The sequence below is a fragment of the Staurois parvus genome, unplaced genomic scaffold, assembly GCF_062004578.1.
Source record: "Staurois parvus isolate SC_StPar_1 unplaced genomic scaffold, SC_StPar_1.0 ptg000186l, whole genome shotgun sequence".
In the NCBI taxonomy this organism is placed as follows: Eukaryota; Metazoa; Chordata; class Amphibia; order Anura; family Ranidae; genus Staurois; species Staurois parvus.
Window position 1 is genome coordinate 3,038,143 of NW_028317982.1, and position 19,097 is coordinate 3,057,239.

The 19,097-nt window shown below is 43.2% G+C and overlaps 1 pseudogene; it reads right to left on the minus strand.

Annotated features, from left to right (window-relative positions):
* Positions 1-11,736: 11,736 nt before the first annotated feature.
* On the minus strand, positions 11,737-16,946 carry LOC149462084 (uncharacterized; annotated as a pseudogene).
* Positions 16,947-19,097: the final 2,151 nt, after the last annotated feature.

The window sequence follows — 19,097 nt, forward strand, 5'->3', positions numbered from 1 at the left end:
TATGAGATGTTACAGTCATCTGAGCTGCTGACCGGAAATTGCCTTCAGCACAGCGGATTTCCACAATAATAAAGTCTGCTTCCCACTGACTCTTATCATTATCGCAAGACATTTCTCTGCAATTGTTCATGATTGATCATAACTGTTGCATCCCAGGATCATACACAACCAAGTATGTGAACTGCAGTCTCTGTTGAAGTCAATGGGACTCAACAGGACTCTGTCTTAGTATCTTGTAATGGAAGGTCAGTGATTAGCAGGCTACATACTAGTTCCATTGCAGTGAAGCTGAATCTGCTTAGCTGCACTGCAAGGGATTTTACCACCTCTACTGTTCTATGCAGGTAATTATGCATTCCCTTTATAACACAGATCTGGGTATATGCATGCTTGTCTTTCTTGCGGACCAATCACACACATGCATTCTAAACATTCTTGACTTCGGTGAAATTGGTTATTGATTTTACTATTTGTGAAATTTCATATCAAACAAGGAATTCTTTTGTTTTGTAGTCAGATGTTATTTTACACTGTACCTGGGAGGTATTGACTTTCACAAAAGGCTTAATGAATATGACATGCATTACATGGCACATGTCTACTCCTTCAGATTCACTAATTCCTTTTGTAGTAGCAATTTTGGTAAATCAGAGAACTACGGACACGGACTTGAGGAATACAAATGATTTATTAAAAACAGCACTGTTTTGACTCAACAAACGACTTATGCTCTCATCTGCTAAGTGAGTTATAGAAAACTTCTTACAAGCGTATATACCAGGGGTCCTCAAACTTTTTAAACAGGGGGCCAGTTCACTGTCCCTCAGACCGTTGGAGGGCCGGACTATAGTTTAAAAAAAAAAAACTATGAACAAATGCGGACACAGTACAGGAGATGACCAGAGACTGCGGACACAGTACAGGAGATGACCTGAGACTGCAGACACAGTACAGGAGATCACCAGAGACTGCGGACACAGTACAGGAGATGACCAGAGACTGCGGACACAGTACAGGAGAGACCAGAGACTGCGGACACAGTACAGGAGATGACCAGAGACTGCGGACATAGTACAGGAGATTACCAGAGACTGCGGACATACAACGGCGGGAATACTGGGCTGGCCGCTCCATAAGACGCACAGCTATTTCCCCCCAAGTGTGTCTTATGGAACGAAATAGTGCCCCATCATTGGTGTCAATGGGAGGAATAGTGCCCCATCATTGGTGTCAGTGGGAAGAATCGTGCCCCATCATTAGTGTCAGTGGGAGGAATAGTGCCCCATCATTGGTGTCAGTGGGAAGAAATGTGACTCATCATTGGTGTCAGTGGGAGGAATAGTGCCCCATTATTGGTGTCAGTGGGAAGAATCATGCCCCATCATTGGTGTCAGTGGGAGGAATAGTGCCCCATCATTGGTATCAGTGGGGGGAGGAATTGTGCCCCATTGTTGGTGTCAGTGGGGGGAGGAATAGTGCCCCATTGTTGGTGTCAGTGTGGGGGGGGGGGGTAGTGCCCCATCATTGGTGTCAGTGGAGGAAAGGGATAGTGTCCCATCATTGATGTCAGTGGGAGGAATAGTGTCCCATCAATGGTGTCAGTGGGAGGAATAGTGTCCCATCATTGGTGTCACTGGGAAGAATAGTGCCCCATCTTTGGTGTCAGTGGGAGGAATAGTACGTCATTGGTGTCAGTGGGGGAAATAGTGCCCCGCCATTGGTGTCAGTGGGGGAAGGAATAGTGTTCCATCGTTGGTGTCAGTGGGGGGTGGAATAGTGCCCCATTGTTGGTGTCAGTCGGGGGAGGAATAGTGCCCCATCTCTGGTGTCAGTGGGGGGAGGAATAGTGCCCCATCGTTGGTGACAGTGGGGGGAGGAATAGTGCCCCATCATTGGTGTCAGTGGGAGGAATAATGCCCCATCATTAGTATCAGTGACACCAATGATGGGGCACTATTCCTCCCACTGACACCAATGACACTTAACTTGCTGACCCCTGTTCCAGCATGGTGCTGCTGCAGCCAGCATACCGGGTTGCAGCAGCACCATCTGCACACTTACCTGTCAGCTGTCATGGGGCCGCTCGGCTCCGCCTCCTTGCAGGTGATTGGCTGCCTGTGTGCCTTTCCTAAGCTACAGTTCTGGCGCCCAATCACCGGTGAGGAGGGAGTGGTCGGAGTGAATGAAGGAGCAGCCCTTCCTGGACTGGATCGTCGTGGGACTGGGACACGGAGCCAGGTAAGATACAGCAGCCCCCTGCCCGCCCCTGTACTTAGTGTCCCTTCCTTGCGGCAAATATGCCCCTGCCGGCGGGCCGGATAAATGTCCTCGGGGGGCCGCATGTGGCCCACGGGCCGTAGTTTGAGGACCCCTGGTATATACCAATGATTACGTCACAAGGCATACATTTCTTCTTTCACTTTCTATTACTATCAAAAGGCTTTCTAAACTCTGCAGAATAACCTTGGTCAGCAGCTGCAGATAAGGGTCCCAGCTAAGAGCTGGTACAACATAATACTCACAGGAAATAAGGGAGGGGGTAAGATGAGCCAAAAACCTTGCTACCAGATACTGTTTGAAATGTTAAAGTTTAAAGGGGAACTCTGCAATATCTGGGTTCTACCACACTTTAAAACTATTTAATTTACTTTTCCACATTTCTATTAAATATTTATCTTCTCATTCTGGGTTATTTCATATTTCCGCTTACTGCCCTCTGAACGGTGATCCCCAGTGGAAGGCTTTTCAGAAGGAGGTATAGGAGCATCCGACAGGTATTCTTTAACCTCCTACATCCCCCTAAACACCTGTTTTCTCTCTTATATTTTATTGCCCAATGACAATTTTATGGTTGCAGGACAGTGCCACAACTGCAAATCGAGCACTCGGCTTGTGGGTGCAACACATCTTTATTGAACTCAATGAGCAAGTTGACTGGCTGTGCTGCCTGTCAAACTCTGCACCCTGAGTTGAAAATGTAGTAGTTGCAAAGTGAAGCATCACGACAGAGGCACATGTACTGTATAACCCTTGAGAACGCCCTGAGGGAGGGGCGAAACGCATTGACGCATTTTCGGTCTATAACCCGTACGTCTGACGTCACTTCCGGTGAGTGGAATGCCATTTTCTGGGATCTGTGGAATGTCTTTCTCTGTGTAGCTGCTGCTGTATCCTGGGCTGTGATGTGAGAGTTCTGAGGAGGCAAAAATAGTTTCACTACTTGTCTGGAAGATGCTGGTTTTAAATAAATATGCCTTTTGAAAGAGAAAAAAAAGTGAGTGGCAATAATCCTTAGTTTTAATAACGTCATTAAGTGGCAATATTACACTATGTAAATTTTTTTTCTCCCTGGTTGAATGGTGGAGCCTATTTGTAATGTTGAAGATCCCTTTAGAGTGAACAGCAAAGAGGGCTTAGGATCCCTTAAATTCCTAAAAAGCGTCTCATTCACCTAAATCTGGTGAGTGCATTTGATGTTGGTTTCACGGGTGGAAGGTGGAAGCTCTTTTGGTGTATTTGAAGATTCTTTGGGAAAGAAGAATTTCACTTGATAATAATAATAATTATTTTTTTCACTGAAAAAAATTTTATAAAAAATTTTTTTTTCTAATTGTTTCACTTGATATATATATATATATATATTGTGGGGGTTAGCTCAGGTGGGGGATCTCCTTCCCTGGGACAAAGGTAGACCGCACAGCAGGCTTTCGGCAAAATCTGACTGGTTGTCAGTTTTATTAAAAAGGTTTGCAAGAAATATCAAAATAAACAAAACATCAAAATAAACCCTTGCCATCCAGGCACTAACTAAACAGAAGATGTTTCCTCTCTCAGAGGTGAAGGGCTTCTCCCTGTCACCAAAACAAAATAACAGCAAACCTTTTCTTGTAGGTATAGTCTATACACACAGCTCTCTCAGAATACCTCTCTGAGTCCCAGGCCACGAGCAACTCCTTGCTCCAGCCCTGCCCTTTTTGTATCACCTGTTGGTGGTCATTAGTGGAGTTCAAACTCTGATTCGGAACCACCTCTGCCAGTGTGGCCCCGAAAACCCGGAGTGGACTCCACCTTACACCTCACAGTATGACCTCATGCGAGGTGACACATATCTTCCATCCATCACTTTGCCGTTCATACTGTCACATATCCCCCCCTCTGCTCAAGCCCCTGCGGCTGAGCAACTGTCCCAACCAGGCAATGGACCAGGGAAAGGGCATCTACATTACTTTGCAGTTTCCCCACTCTGTGTTCCACTGTGAATTTGAACACTTGTAGCGCGAGAAACCACCTTGTCACTCGACTGTTTTTCTCCTTATTATCACACATCCATTTGAGCGGGGCATGATCAGTAACCAACTTGAACGGTCTTCCTAACAGGTAATATTTCAAGGCCTCCAAGGCCCATTTGATGGCCAAACATTCCTTCTCCACAATGGCATAGTTTCTCTCATGTTTGTTGAGTTTTCTACTTAGGTAGACCACAGGGTGCTCCTCCCCATCTCTGATTTGGGACAGTACCGCACCTAGTCCCACGTCAGAGGCATCAGTCTGTACCACAAACTCTGTTGTGAAATCTGGAGTCACAAGCACAGGTTGGGCACAGAGAGCTTGTTTCAGCCTTTGAAATGCGGTCTCCGCCTCAAGATTCCACTTAATCATGACCGACCCCCTACCTTTCGTCAGATCTGTCAGTGGGGCTGCAATGGTGGCAAAATTGGGGATAAACCGCCTGTAGTATCCTGTGATCCCAAGAAATGCCCGGACTTGCTTTTTATTTACAGGTTGGGGCCACTTTTGAATCGCCTCAATTTTATTGATCTGAGGCCTAATGAGACCTCGACCAATGATGTAGCCCAGATATTTGGCCTCCTCTAAGCCTATGGCACACTTTCTGGGGTTGGCGGTAAGACCTGCTTCCCTCAGCGAATCTACTACCGCTTGCAGGCAGGACAAATGAGACTCCCAGTCTGGACTGTGGATGACGACATCGTCCAAATAGGCAGCTGCATATTGGCGATGTGGTCTTAACGTTTTGTCCATCATTCGTTGGAATGATGCCGGAGCACCATGTAGACCAAACGGCATCCGCTTATACTGAAAGGACCCCTCGGGGGTAGAGAATGCTGTCTTTACTTTCGCAGCTTCCGTTAAAGGAATCTGCCAATAGCCTTTGGTTAAATCTAAGGTGGTTATGTACCGAGCCGTTCCCAACCTGTCAATGAGCTCATCCACCCGAGGCATCGGGTACGCATCAAATTTAGACACACTGTTCAGTTTTCTGAAATCATTACAGAAACGAATAGTTCCATCTGGTTTTGGGACCAACACTATGGGACTCGACCACTCACTGTGAGATTCCTCAATCACTCCCAACTCTAACATGTCCTTTATTTCCTTTGCCACCGCTTCCCGCCTGGCCTCGGGTATTCTATAGGGCTTGACATTTACGCGGACCCCGGGCTGGGTAACTATGTCACGCTGTATGACCGTCGTCAGTCCAGGTAGGTGGGAGAAGAAATCTCCATTTTTCCTCACAAACTCCTGAACATCATTTTGTTGGGCTACTGACAAGGTTTCCGTTATAGGTACCTGAGGGGCCGCGGGAACCACGTCCTTTTGGGGGCTTGGTACTGCCAACAAACTTTCCCTGTCTTTCCAAGGTTTTAAGAGATTAACATGATAGATTTGTTCGGGTTTCCTTTTTCCTGGCTGGTAAACTTTATAATTTACTTCCCCCACTTTCTCCCTAATTTCAAAGGGACCTTGCCACTTTGCGAGGAATTTACTTTCCACGGTGGGGACTAGCACCAGCACTCTATCACCAGGGTTGAAGGTACGGATCCTGGCACCCCCGTTATAAACCCTTCTCTGGACCTCCTGGGCTTGCTCCATGTGTTCCCAAAACAAGTGCCATGACAGCTGCGATTCTATCCTGCATCTGTGAGATATGCTCGATGACACTTCTATAGGGCGTGGACTCTGTCTCCCAGGTTTCTTTTGCAACATCTAGCTATCCCCTGGGATGTCTACCATACAGTAATTCAAAAGGTGAATATCCTGTAGATGCCTGAGGTACTTCCCGTATAGCAAACATGAGATATGGTAGCAAAAAATCCCAATTTCTCCCATCTTTGTCCACCACCTTTTTTAACATATTCTTAAGGGTCTTGTTAAACCTTTCCACAAGCCCATCGGTTTGGGGGTGGTAGACCGAGGTACGGAGATGGGAGATTTTGAACAATCTGCATAACTCTTTCATAACTCTAGACATAAATGGCGTGCCCTGATCCGTTAATATCTCCTTTGGAATACCTACACGACTAAACACCCGGACAAGCTCTTTGGCGATATTTTTAGCAGAGGTATTACGCAAGGGGATAGCTTCAGGATACCGGGTGGCATAGTCAAGTATAACCAGTATGTGCTGATGGCCCTGGGCAGACTTTACTACTGGACCCACTAGGTCCATGCCCACTCTTTCAAACGGTACTTCAATTATAGGTAGAGGTATTAGCGGACTGCAAAAATGGGTTGAGGGCGGAGAATACTGACATTCCGGGCATGACTCACAATGCGCTTTGATGTCTCCCTGTAAGCCTGGCCAGAAGAATCTCTGGGTTATTCTCTCCTTTGTTTTCTCTACACCCAGGTGTCCACCCATTATATGCCCATGGGCTAAATCCAGTACCATCCGGCGAAAGGGTTTGGGGACCACTAACTGCTCTACCACCTCCTCCCTTTGCTTTACCACTTGATAGAGCAAGTTATTGTTAAGAGCCATGTAGGGAAAAGACACCGCTACATCATTTTCCACTGGTTCCCCATCAATCATTTTAATGTTTTCACGGGCTCTTTTAAGTGTGGAATCTTTCAGTTGTTCCGTACAAAAATCCTCTTTTCTGACCTCTAGGTCAGGCACCACATTCTGTCCACTCTCACTAGAGCCAGCGATCATCTCTTGTTCTATATCTTCAGTGTCTGGGGTTGGATCCAACTCCTCCTGCTCCCCAGCCATTACAGAGAAAGGGCAAAGATCTACGCCTTCCTCGGACACACGCGCAGTTTCCACTTCCACTCGGCAGTCAAAGGGGTCAGGAGTGAGTTCAGGAGTTTCCGGCGTTTCCCCAGCAGGGGGAGCTCGGTCTTCCTGACTCCCCTCCTTATCCCATAACTTCCAGAAATGGGGAAAATCTCTCCCCACTATGGCTTCATGAAGCAGAGAGGGCACCACCCCCACAGAATGGGTCACAGGGCCCCAGGGAGTACTAATCTCCACCAGAGCAGTCTGGTAATTACGTGTATCACCATGAATACAAATAACCCCAATCGTGCTAGGGTGTAAGCTTGCAGGGTTTACCAAATCACTTTTAACTAAGGTCACCACACTACCCGAGTCTAGCAGAGCAGTTACTGGCTTTCCATCAATGGCAATCATACACATTTGTTTTTCCATGCGTTTCTGACATGCTGCAGTACATACCACCTGTGCAAAAAGAGACATGCGTTTTCCTAAATAAGCATTTTCACATTGCATAGGTTCATCATTTAAAGGACAGTTTGCAGCAATATGACCTAACGCATGACACCAATAACATTTGATATGTTCAGTACCTAAACCTCTAAATGGCTTTGGGGACCTTCCTGGCCTATTTGGCCGGTCTCTAGGTCCTAAGCCTACAGTCTCATTATCTGACACAATAGTCTTATCATTTTTTTCTGAGCCTTTGGCCCATGGAACAGTCTTACCGGATCTTCAGGATAGTTTTCCACCCCTAGTGACATTGGGGTACGGCCCAGGTGAATGAAAAAAGTCCTCAGCGGCTGCATATCTCTCCACCAGGTCCACCAGCTCGTTTGCAGATTTAGGGTCTCCACGGCCGACCCACTTCCTCAAAGTGGTAGGGAGTGCACGCAAATATTGGTCCATGACCACACGCTCCACAATCTGAGGGCCAGACAATACCTCTGGCTGGAGCCACTTTTTGGAGAGATGTATCAAATCGAGCATCTGAGATCTGGGTGGTTTGTCAGCCCTGTAATGCCACTGATGCACCCGCTGAGCCCGGACTGCAATGGTGACGCCCAGGCGTGCAAGGACCTCAGCCTTCAGTTTCTCATAGTCCTGGGCATCCCCTGGTTCCAGGTCATAATAGGCTTTTTGGGATTCACCTGTCAAAAATGGTGCAAGCAGTCCTGCCCATTGCTCCTTTTTCCATCCTTCCCGAACAGCAACCCTTTCAAAAGTTGTGAGGTAGGCCTCCACATCATCCGCAGGTGTCATCTTCTGCAAAACATAGCTGGCCCGCACCATTTTCTGCTCCACTGGCAGCGGATCTGCAGATTCCTTCTTTAATTCTAATAGGTGTTGGGCCACCTGCTTAAGGAGCTCTCGGTCTGCTTGTTGGGCTTCATGTTGTGCTTGTTGGGCTTCATGTTGTGCCTGTTGGGCCTCCGCAAACTGGCGATTTGTCTCCCGTTGTGCTGCATTGGCCTGCAGCAAGGCTCTTATTATTTCCTCCATCTTCCCACTTGCTCAGGAAGTGCCCGCATCCTCCACCATATGTGGGGGTTAGCTCAGGTGGGGGATCTCCTTCCCTGGGACAAAGGTAGACCGCACAGCAGGCTTTCGGCAAAATCTGACTGGTTGTCAGTTTTATTAAAAAGGTTTGCAAGAAATATCAAAATAAACAAAACATCAAAATAAACCCTTGCCATCCAGGCACTAACTAAACAGAAGATGTTTCCTCTCTCAGAGGTGAAGGGCTTCTCCCTGTCACCAAAACAAAATAACAGCAAACCTTTTCTTGTAGGTATAGTCCATACACACAGCTCTCTCAGAATACCTCTCTGAGTCCCAGGCCACGAGCAACTCCTTGCTCCAGCCCTGCCCTTTTTGTATCACCTGTTGGTGGTCATTAGTGGAGTTCAAACTCTGGTTCGGAACCACCTCTGCCAGTGTGGCCCCGAAAACCCGGAGTGGACTCCACCTTACACCTCACAGTATGACCTCATGCGAGGTGACACATATCTTCCATCCATCACTTTGCCGTTCATACTGTCACAATATATATATATATATATTTCACGGACAAAAACATTTTTTTGGTGTTTTCTGTGGACTTTCACTATTAATTTTTATTATTATGATGCACTTTATATATTGATTGTGTGTAGAGGTCTATGTTTGTGCTGGTTTATTTATTATTTACTGTATAACCCTGTCCTGCTGTATTGTTACAATTCGGGTAACAATACATACAGTATTTACATATTATATTGCACTTTCCTTATTTGGCTTTTAAATGCATTTTTCTTGCCCTCTATGGCATCCCTTATCAAGGTAACCAAGGATCTATCTACATACATGCATCTAAGCTCTGGTTCATACCGAATGTGGCTTTGAAATTGCCCTACTTCAGCTGAAGTAGTGTGGTTTCAAAGTCACCGGTGAGTGCGATTTCATGTGCCAACATCTGTGTGACTTCGTGAACAGATGGCAATGCAATCCCAACATGAAATCACCAAACATAGTGCACCTTTTTCAAAATCGGTGCAAGTCAGAGTCACACCGATTTAAACAGTTCCATAGGCATACGGTGTGACTTGTCATGCAATTTTGACTTATCAAATAGCATGACAAATAGCATTGGTGTGAATGGGGGCTAAGGGGAAAAAGGAGAAAATTTTATTTTGAGGCTTAGATGTGTGTATACTGTATACACTATATTGCCAAAAGTATTTGGACACCCCTACACATGCATATAAAAGCCAAATAGGGAAAGTGCAATATGTAAATGAACACACTTCAAACACAGATATTTATTCGAACTATAGAAAAGTAAATGTAATAATACTATATAGAAGAAATGTTGCCTAAGCTGCTTAGGTGAAATTTTCTTAAAAACATTTATTTTCTTTACTGAGAGGGTGAGGGATTTTCTGAGACGTATAAAGAGTAGTTTAATTTGTTTATTGTTCTTCCTAACTTTATACTTCTATTTTTTATATTTTTCTTTTTTCCTCTGTGTATTTATGTGGTATTTCTGGAGTGTCGCTTTAATATTTATTTACTTTTTTTTTCTGTAAAAATAATGAGGCTAATGAGGCTCTGGTTTTTGATAAAATAACTAATACAGATGAAAGGAACCTCTGTAACTAGGGCTTTTTTCAGTGGGAAAACTGGAGAATGCTGGGGATCTATTGTTGCTGGAGGGGATCTATTTTTGTGTGCAGGGGGTATTGTTGGTGATGGGGGATCTATTGTTGCTGGGGTGGGTCCTATGTTGCTGGGGTGGTCAGTTGTTGCTGAGAGGGATCTACTGTTGAGGGAGGGGTCTACTGTTGCTGACTGTTGGAGGGTCTGTTGATGCTGGCTGAGAGGAAATCCACTGTTGCTGCTTGGGTTCTCTTGTTGCAGAAGGGTATTTTGTTGCTGGTGGTCCATTTTTTTTTTGCTGGGGAGATCTATTGTTGTGGGGGGTCTCTTCTTGTTGGCTTCAGGAAATCTATTTTACTGCTTTTCTTGTTATCATTAACAAATTCCATACAAATTACTTAGCACCATAAAATTGTACTTGGTTCTGTATTCCCTAAAAGGGCGGTACTGGCAGGTGGGTAGGGGGTTGGACCAAAGAACAGTCCTTGGAGGTGGGTAAGAGTGGAGGCAAGGGGTGACTTGTAAAGGGAGAGCACCTATTCTCTGAGAAAAAAAGCCCTGTCTGTAAAGTCCATCACACCCTTAAAGTGATTGTAAAGGATCCAATTTTATTTATTTTTTTTAAATAACAAACATGTCATAGTTACCTACTCTGTGGAATGGTTTTGCACAGAGCAACCGCTTTCCCCCCACCCACTGAGTGCCCACCATAGTAAGCTATGGGGGCACTCGTGCGGGCCTACTCCAGAGCCTGCTCTGTGTGTCCATAGACACAAAGAATGTGTCTCAACCCCTCCCCCCATTTTCTCCTCATTGGATGTAATTGACAGCAGCGGGACTCCTGCTACTGTCTCTGACCCAGTGAGGTGGGGGAGAGCGGAGAGAGCTGCTGCTCTCACGCACAACACTGGATCGAGATCAGGCTCAGGTATGTATGGGGGGGTGGTCTAAGGGTGGGAGATGCATACAGAAGTTTTGTACTTTGCAGAATAGAAAACCTTTAGCCTTTAGAACCACTTAAAAAACAATTTTGCCTTCCTCACTGCCTCCCGTGCCTCCCGTGCCTTTTAGCAAATTGGTAAAAGTCCACAAAAATATCTTGATATCTGACCAAATTTGGGGGAAATGAATATTCTCAGTTTTGCACCTCTCCAATAGTTATATTGGGGTTCTCCTGGTTTAAATGTTCTCAGTATTTTATGTAAGTGCTTGTGAAAACAGACTTTTACATTTGATGGGCAATTTATCTCAATCACAAGCCTGCAGATTTCCATTTACTGCACTGCCGAATACAACTTTCAGTTTATATCAGCTAAGACATGGGAATGCAGGCTGTACTGATTCCCTCCCTGAATAACACTATCTAACTTAAATAAATAAAGACACAGACATTCTTTATTGGCATAAAATTGGCTGTGGTACTTTTATTGGTATAAATTGAAATTAAATAAATAATAATAAATAATAATAATAAATATCATATCGTTTATTCAAATGTAATAAAGTTAAATAATCAAGAATAGCTCAGCCATTAAGGACTCAGGCATCAATAAAACATCATAAAACAACAAGCCCCACAAGCCGGGCTAAAAGACCGGCCTAACCCAAAAGCGTGGCCAATTCAATGCAATGTTGTAAACCTAAATTAAATATATCCATGCCAATGTCTGATAAATGAATCATATCAGATCTATAAATGCCACTAAAACCTCCTTCAAGATCTCCATGTTGGTAAGAACAACCATTAATTAGTGGTGTGAATTTTTCCATTGCCCTATTTATCCTTTTATTCCTAACTTTTTCTACAGGTCTAAATTGAGGACATACCAACCACAGCAGGTGTGGAATAACCTCAGAAAAAATAATAGTGGTATTCGGGAATTACAACTTCAAACGGTGCATGTCTCGCTTCATCATGGACAGCAACTCTAATGTTTTCACCTTACCTATATCATTTTCCCCCAAATTAAATATTAATATATCCGGATTAGGCCAATTATCAAACAGCTTAGATAGGTGAAGGAATAAATTATCCCACTGTAAGCCTCTCATACCCTTCCAATAAACCTGCTAACCTGAAGGATCCATGGACAGATTTGTGGAATAGCAACGTTGAGCAGCTCTTTTCTTTGCCCAAAAAACAAAAGAATGTCCAATGATCCAAATGCATCTTTTAGTACCTAGAATTCAAACAGAGAGATCAGGCCGAATGTATAACTGAAAATGTTGAGAGTTCTGTCTACCAAGTTTCTTAATAATGGTATCATCTAGGTCCATTCTTGCAGCCTCAGTAGCTGCCCCTATCCTAAATGAATGCGGGGTAAATTTATACTGACTTAGTCCTGCCTGAAAAAGACATTTCTTAAAGACGGAAACAAATTGATATATATAGTAAGGTGGGAAGAATATGCATGAATGAAAAAAGGACCAGTAAAGACTGGCGTAACAGATAGATAGTGTTGAACCACAATTAAAGGACAGATGATTGGATCGCCACAGTTATGTAAATTAATCCAACGTCCTATACTAGTTTGGTCTGTTTTTGATTTGGAAATAAATATACGTATTCCATTATCTGTTAGACCATTAAAACTGTTAGACCTGTAAAACTATTTTAGAATACAGACCTCCATTGCCAGATTTATTATGAGGAGAAAGTTCCGATAAACTAAAGCACCAAAGAAGCCAAGGACAAAAGAGACTTTAAATAAAATTGCTTCGAATTCAGAAAAACAAACCGAAGAAGTAGCAAGGCAGATATTTTTTAAGTTTTGAATAGAGATAGGTCTTCTATTATCTGAGCAAATATGCGATTTTCTATAACCCTTGAGAGCCTGCTGAACTAAGAAGTAACTGATACAAGGGGGCTGATCCTTAATTTTCAAGAAAAAGGAAATGCCCGCCAATATTTCGGTGATATGACTATAAGAATACTCTATTTACATAAGATAACATGCAAAAGTTAAAACTGCAGATTCAGTAGAAGCATCAAAACCAAAACCGAATTCTGAGCTGAAATCCGTCCATTTTTTCCATGCAACCATATAATTGGTCCATGTATTGTTTGCTAATGAATTCTTAATAGAATCAAGAATGACCGTTAAATCAATATCCATAGGTGCCCTGGACATGCCATTCCTTCTGCTTTTGGCAACAGCTGACGAAATCTAGACATCTGAAATCGAGATAGTGAACCTGCAATTTTATTCTCCTTGCTTTGAATGTATTTTGCTTTAATCCATATATTAAGTTGTAAGCATAACAAAACTAGGTGTCTAAGGAACTTTATGACATAAATACATTTTGATGAAAGGTGGTTTATTGCATAAAGCACTGCTTTATTATTTGACTGTATCAGAATTCTTTTATTTCTAAATTGTTCCCCCCAAATATTTCCAATGCCATCACTAGGGGGAATAATTCTAATAAAATTATATTCTTAGTTGCTCTGTTTTTTACCCACTCCGAAGGCCATTCCCTGCAACACCAATGTGTTCTCCATATTGCAGCAAACCCTTTGGAACCTGCTGCATCTGTAAATAGTTCTAAATCTGGAGCAAAGATAAAATCCTCTTGAAACCCTCCACACCTACTGTATACATTTCCAACGCATACCTATGACTCACTGGCCCTGCTCTTTGCTGCTGCTCGGTAACTGAGGTTATATATCATTGACCCTGCCAGTGCTGTGATTCCACTATGCTGAATAAGGGCTTGAGACCAGATATGCCTTTAATGTTCCTGTGCTCGCATGTTCTCATTTTTCCCGTTTTCTTTTCCCTGGGATTACTTACGTCTGATTCTTTGCCTATGTATTGCTATGTATCTTTTTGTTCGCTGTATGTGCATTACCTCCTATTGTATTTCCGACTGATACCTTGTATTACCTGTACTTATTGTATGCTCTGAGTTTATTAATAAACTTTATGGAAAAAAAAAAAACCTCTTGAAAGAACGACTTACCATTAAAGTTTTCAAGAAAATGAGACCAAACCAACAGATCTTCTTTCAAATCTGCAGTTAAACGAATATGTGAAAAGGGGAATATGAATCCCGAGATAGCCAAGTACATTCGAAGAGAAAAAATTCTGCCAACAGGCATCACTCTAGATGCAAAAGCCAGCAAACCCAAAAGGGACTGCATTTTGTTCAACAAGACCTTTTTATGACGTACGAATGATATTATAAGGGATGATAATTTGTCAAGTTTTGCCTGTGGCAGTTTAAATTCCATAACATCTGTATTGATATTTATGCCTAAAAAGTCAATAGATGTTATAGGAAAAAACTGTTTTCTCAGTCGCTAACGGTATGCCGAAGTGCTGAGTAATACGGCTGAATAGTTGCAGTAAATTACCACAATCGTGTGAATCAGGCAGGCCTATGAATAGGAAATCATCAAGATAATGTACTATTCTATCCACACCTGATTCAAAAGCAACTACCGAATGTAAGAAATGAGAAAATGACTTGAAATACGCACACGATACTGAACTACCCATGGCCACGCATTTTTTTAAAATAAAATTGACCATTAAACCGAATTCCTAAAGAGATGAAAGAATTAGGAGAAATTAGTAGCAAACGAAATGCAGACTTTATCTATGCTTTTGCCAACAACGCTCCCTTTCCAAATTGTCTTATCTTGTGAATGGCTGCTTCAAAAGAGCTATAAGAAACAAATGACAACTCCTTAATTATTTCATCATTTAGAGATGTCCAACTAGGAAATGACAAATGATGAATTAAACAATATGTATTAGCCTCCTTCTTGGGAATGATGCCTAAACTTTTCACAAACAATATTAAAAAACGTATCTACTGATTTTAACCGTTTCAATACCGGGCAATTTTACACCTTCCTGCCCAGGCCATTTTTCAGGTTTCAGCGCTCTCACACTTTGAATGACAATTGCGCGGTCATACAACACTGTACCCAAACTAAAATTTTATCATTTTTTTCACACAACTAGAGCTTTCTTTTGGTGGTATTTAATCACCGCTGGGGTTTTTTTTTTTTGCTAAATTAACAAAAAAAGACCAAAAATTTGAAAAAAACCCCACATTTTTCTTTGTTTCTGTTATAAAAGTTTACAAATAAATAATTGTTCTAGTTGTATTTTTTTGTCATAATTTTTCGGAAAATGAAAAAATTAAAAAAATTATTTTCACTATTTTTTTTTTTACATACTGTCACCAGTGCAGTACAGCGTCATCATATAACTGGCATGGCGGTGAACAGGGACACTGACTGGTGACAGTATGAAAAAAAAAAATATATTTTTTTTAATTTTTTTTAATTTTTTTTATATTTAATTTTTTATTACATTTTTTTTTATTTTTTAAATTTTTTTTTTCATATTTTACTATGACCAAAGTAGTACAATGTTACCATAGTAACATTGTACTACTTTGGGGAAGTGATCAGTATTTTTTTTTTTTTTTTTTACACAATTTGCTTATAGCAAAGAATTACTTTGCTATAAGCAAGCATTTACCTGAATGAAATCGATTCATTCAGCTTTTTTTTTTTTTTTTTTTGTGCTTAGCTGTGATTTGGTCACAGCTAATCACATGACATGTGCATGTGATTAGCTGTGACCATTCACAGCTAGGCACTAGTATACAATGGATGGCATCATGAATGAAGCCATCCATTGTATACAACTGTCATGTGACCTGCTGTGATTGGTGACAGCAGGTCACATGGTACCAGCAACGGGAGCCGGTACTCGGATCTGTCATCGGCCGTGTCCGAGGTGCACGGCCGGTGACAGATCGCGCTGCTGCGCCGCTCTGCATTAGCGCAAACTGCACATGTGCGGGAGCACGCCAAATGTCGTGCACCTGGAATACAGCAGCACATTTGAAGCCGCCAAACGGCCATTGGCCGGGCGGCTAATGGTTAAGCTATTAACCATTGAACAACCAACACCCGAAAATATAGGTAAAGGGAAACCGTTGGTAAAACCTTCCGCTACAAGCAACTACCCAAAGTAAAAAATGAGAAAATGACTCGAAATACCCGCACGATACTGAACATCCCATGGCCATGCATTTTTTTAAAATAAAATTGACCATTAAACCGAATTCCTAAAGAGCTGAAAGAATTAGGAGAAATTGGTAGCAAACGAAATGCAGACTTTATCTATGCTTTTGCCAACAACGCTCCCTTTCCAAATTGTCTCATCTTGTGAATGGCTGCTTCAAAAGAGCTATAAGAAACAAGTGACAACTCCTCGTTTATTTCATCATTTAGAGATGTCCAACTAGGAAATGACAAATAATGAATTAAACGATATGTATTAGCCTCCTTCTTGGGAATGATGCCTAAACTTTTCACGAACAATATTAAAAAACGTATCTACTGATTTTAAGTTATTAAACCAACACCCAAAAATATAGGTAAAGGGAAACCGCTGTTAAACCTTCCACTAGGGCCCCTTTGTCCTTGCCCACACTCAAACCACACCCAAAAAAGTCTATCAAAGGTACCAGGGGCCTGCCCCTCCTCAGAGATGACAGCTACCTCTTTTGGCGGCGCCAGATGCTCCTCCTCTTGACTCGCAACGCATGTCGGTCGCCGGGGATGGGACTGGGAAGACCCGCCTGGTCCACGTCCTCTTTGTTGCTGCTGGGCCAGTAATTCCTCTTCCTCCTCCGCCGCCGCTTCCCACACTTGCTCCCGCCACTCCTCTTCTCCTTCTTCCACCTCCAGACAGCGCTGGAGCCAGTCTTCTCCACTGCTGGCTCCAGCCCGCTCAATGACCTGGCGCATCAGGGTCTTCATGGTCGGTTATTCGTCAACAAGCTCCTGAAAGTATTATAGCTCAGGGAACTTTTTGAACGGCACCTGATCATTCACAGATTTCACTAGTAGTAAGCAATGATGTCAGGAAGTGCTTACTGCTATTCATGTGATCACTGATTGGCCAATCAGTAATCACATGATCGGGACCTCACACAGAGGTCCTGTACAGTGATCGGTGTTCTGCTGTGTCCGGTGTTCTGCTGTAGGGAGCGCGTACAGGCAGAGAAGCGGGGAGGATGTTTAGAAATGGCCACCCGCTCCTGCAATGCTCCCGTCCGGCCAATTATATACATGGGCCACATGGGAAGTGGTTAAATATAAAACAAGAAGTCCCCCTTTATTAAAGGGTGACAAACCACATTAAGTGCCAGTGGCTGGGGAATGGGAGGGTGGGGAGCTCGTTGAACAACACCTACCAACTGGCAAATTGCCTCAGGAGATCCTTCTTTATATAATAAGCCCCACAGGTTCCAGAACTTTCCAAAAGGTCACGTGGGGTGCTGCTTTTCCCATTCAAACAACCTATAAATTTCTTAAAGGGCCATACACCTCTTAAAGTGTCATCTGAGGTAAATTGAAATGACCGCTAAAATTTGTTTAAGCACTTCAAGTCTGGACACTTTAACCCCTTCCAGTCCAGGCCAATTTTCAGCTTTCAGCGCTATCACATTTTGAATGACAATTGCATGGTCATGCTACATTATATGAATATACAGTGAGGAACAGTAGTATTTGAACACCGGGTGATTTTGCAAGTTCTGCCACTTGGAAATCATGGAGGGATCTGAAATTCACATTGTAGGTGCATTCCCACTTTGAGAAACAGAATTTAAAAAAATTCAGGAAATCACATTGTATGATTTTTAAAGAATTTATTTGTCTTGCACTGCTGAACATAAGTATTTGAACACCTGAGAAAATCAGTGTTAATATTTGGTACAGAAGCCTTTGTTTGCAATTACAGAGGTTAAACATTTCCTGTAGTTCTTGACCAGGTTTGCACACACTGCAACAGGGATTTTGGACCACTCCTCCACACAGATCTCCTCTAGATCTGTCAGGTTTTGGGGCTGTCGCTGAGCAACACGGAGTTTCAGCTCCCTCCAAAGATGTTCTATTGGATTTAGGTCTGGAGACTGGCTAGGCCACTCCAGAACCTTGATATGCTTCTAACGGAGCCACTCCTTGGTTATCCTGGCTGTGTGCTTCGGGTAGTTGTCATGTTGGAAGACGCAGCCATGACCCATCTTCAATGCTCTGACTGAGGGAAAGAGGTTGTTGCTCAAAATCTCACAATAAATGGCCCCATTCATCCTCTCCTTAATACAGTGCAGTCGTCCTGTCCCCTTCGCAGAAAAGCAACCCCAAAGCATGATGTTACCACCCCCATGCTTCACAGTAGGGATGTGTTCTTGGGATGCAACTCATCCTTCTTTTTCCTCCAAACACGACGAGTGAAGTTTAGACCAAAAGTTCTACTTTGGTCTCATCTGACCACGACTTTCTCCCATGCCTCCTCTGGATCATCCAGATGGTCATTGGCAAACTTCAGACGGGCCTGGACATGTGATGACTTGAGTAGGGGAACCTTCCGTGCAATTAATGATTTGAAACCATGACGGCGTAGTGTTTTACCGACAGTGAACTTTGAAACTGTGGTCCCAACTCTCTTCATGTCATTGACCAGCTCCTCCCTTGTAGTTCTGGGCTGATTCCTCACCTTTCTTATCCATAGTGACACTGTACTACTTGTGGGGGGTGATGAAAATGTTTTCTTTTACACTGATTGCTTTTACACCCATAAAGGCTGTAAAAGCAATCATTTCTCCTTTTCTGTGGCTGCATTCTTGCAGCCATTGAGAAATACTGTGAGAGCTGTGATTGGTCACAGCTTGTCACATGGTACAAGGCTGTTGTGAATAGCCTTGTACCATGTGACCTGTGTGATCATTCAGAGATATCACACGCAGTAAGCAATGATGTCAGGAAGTTACAACTCATGGGGGCAATAGGGGATCATGGGGCCCCTGTATCCTTGCCCAAACTCAAAAAAGCCAATGAAAAAGGTACCAGGGGCATCTCAAGGTGCCCCCCACTGACCCCAGGCCCTTGGGCAGTGCCCAAGTTTCC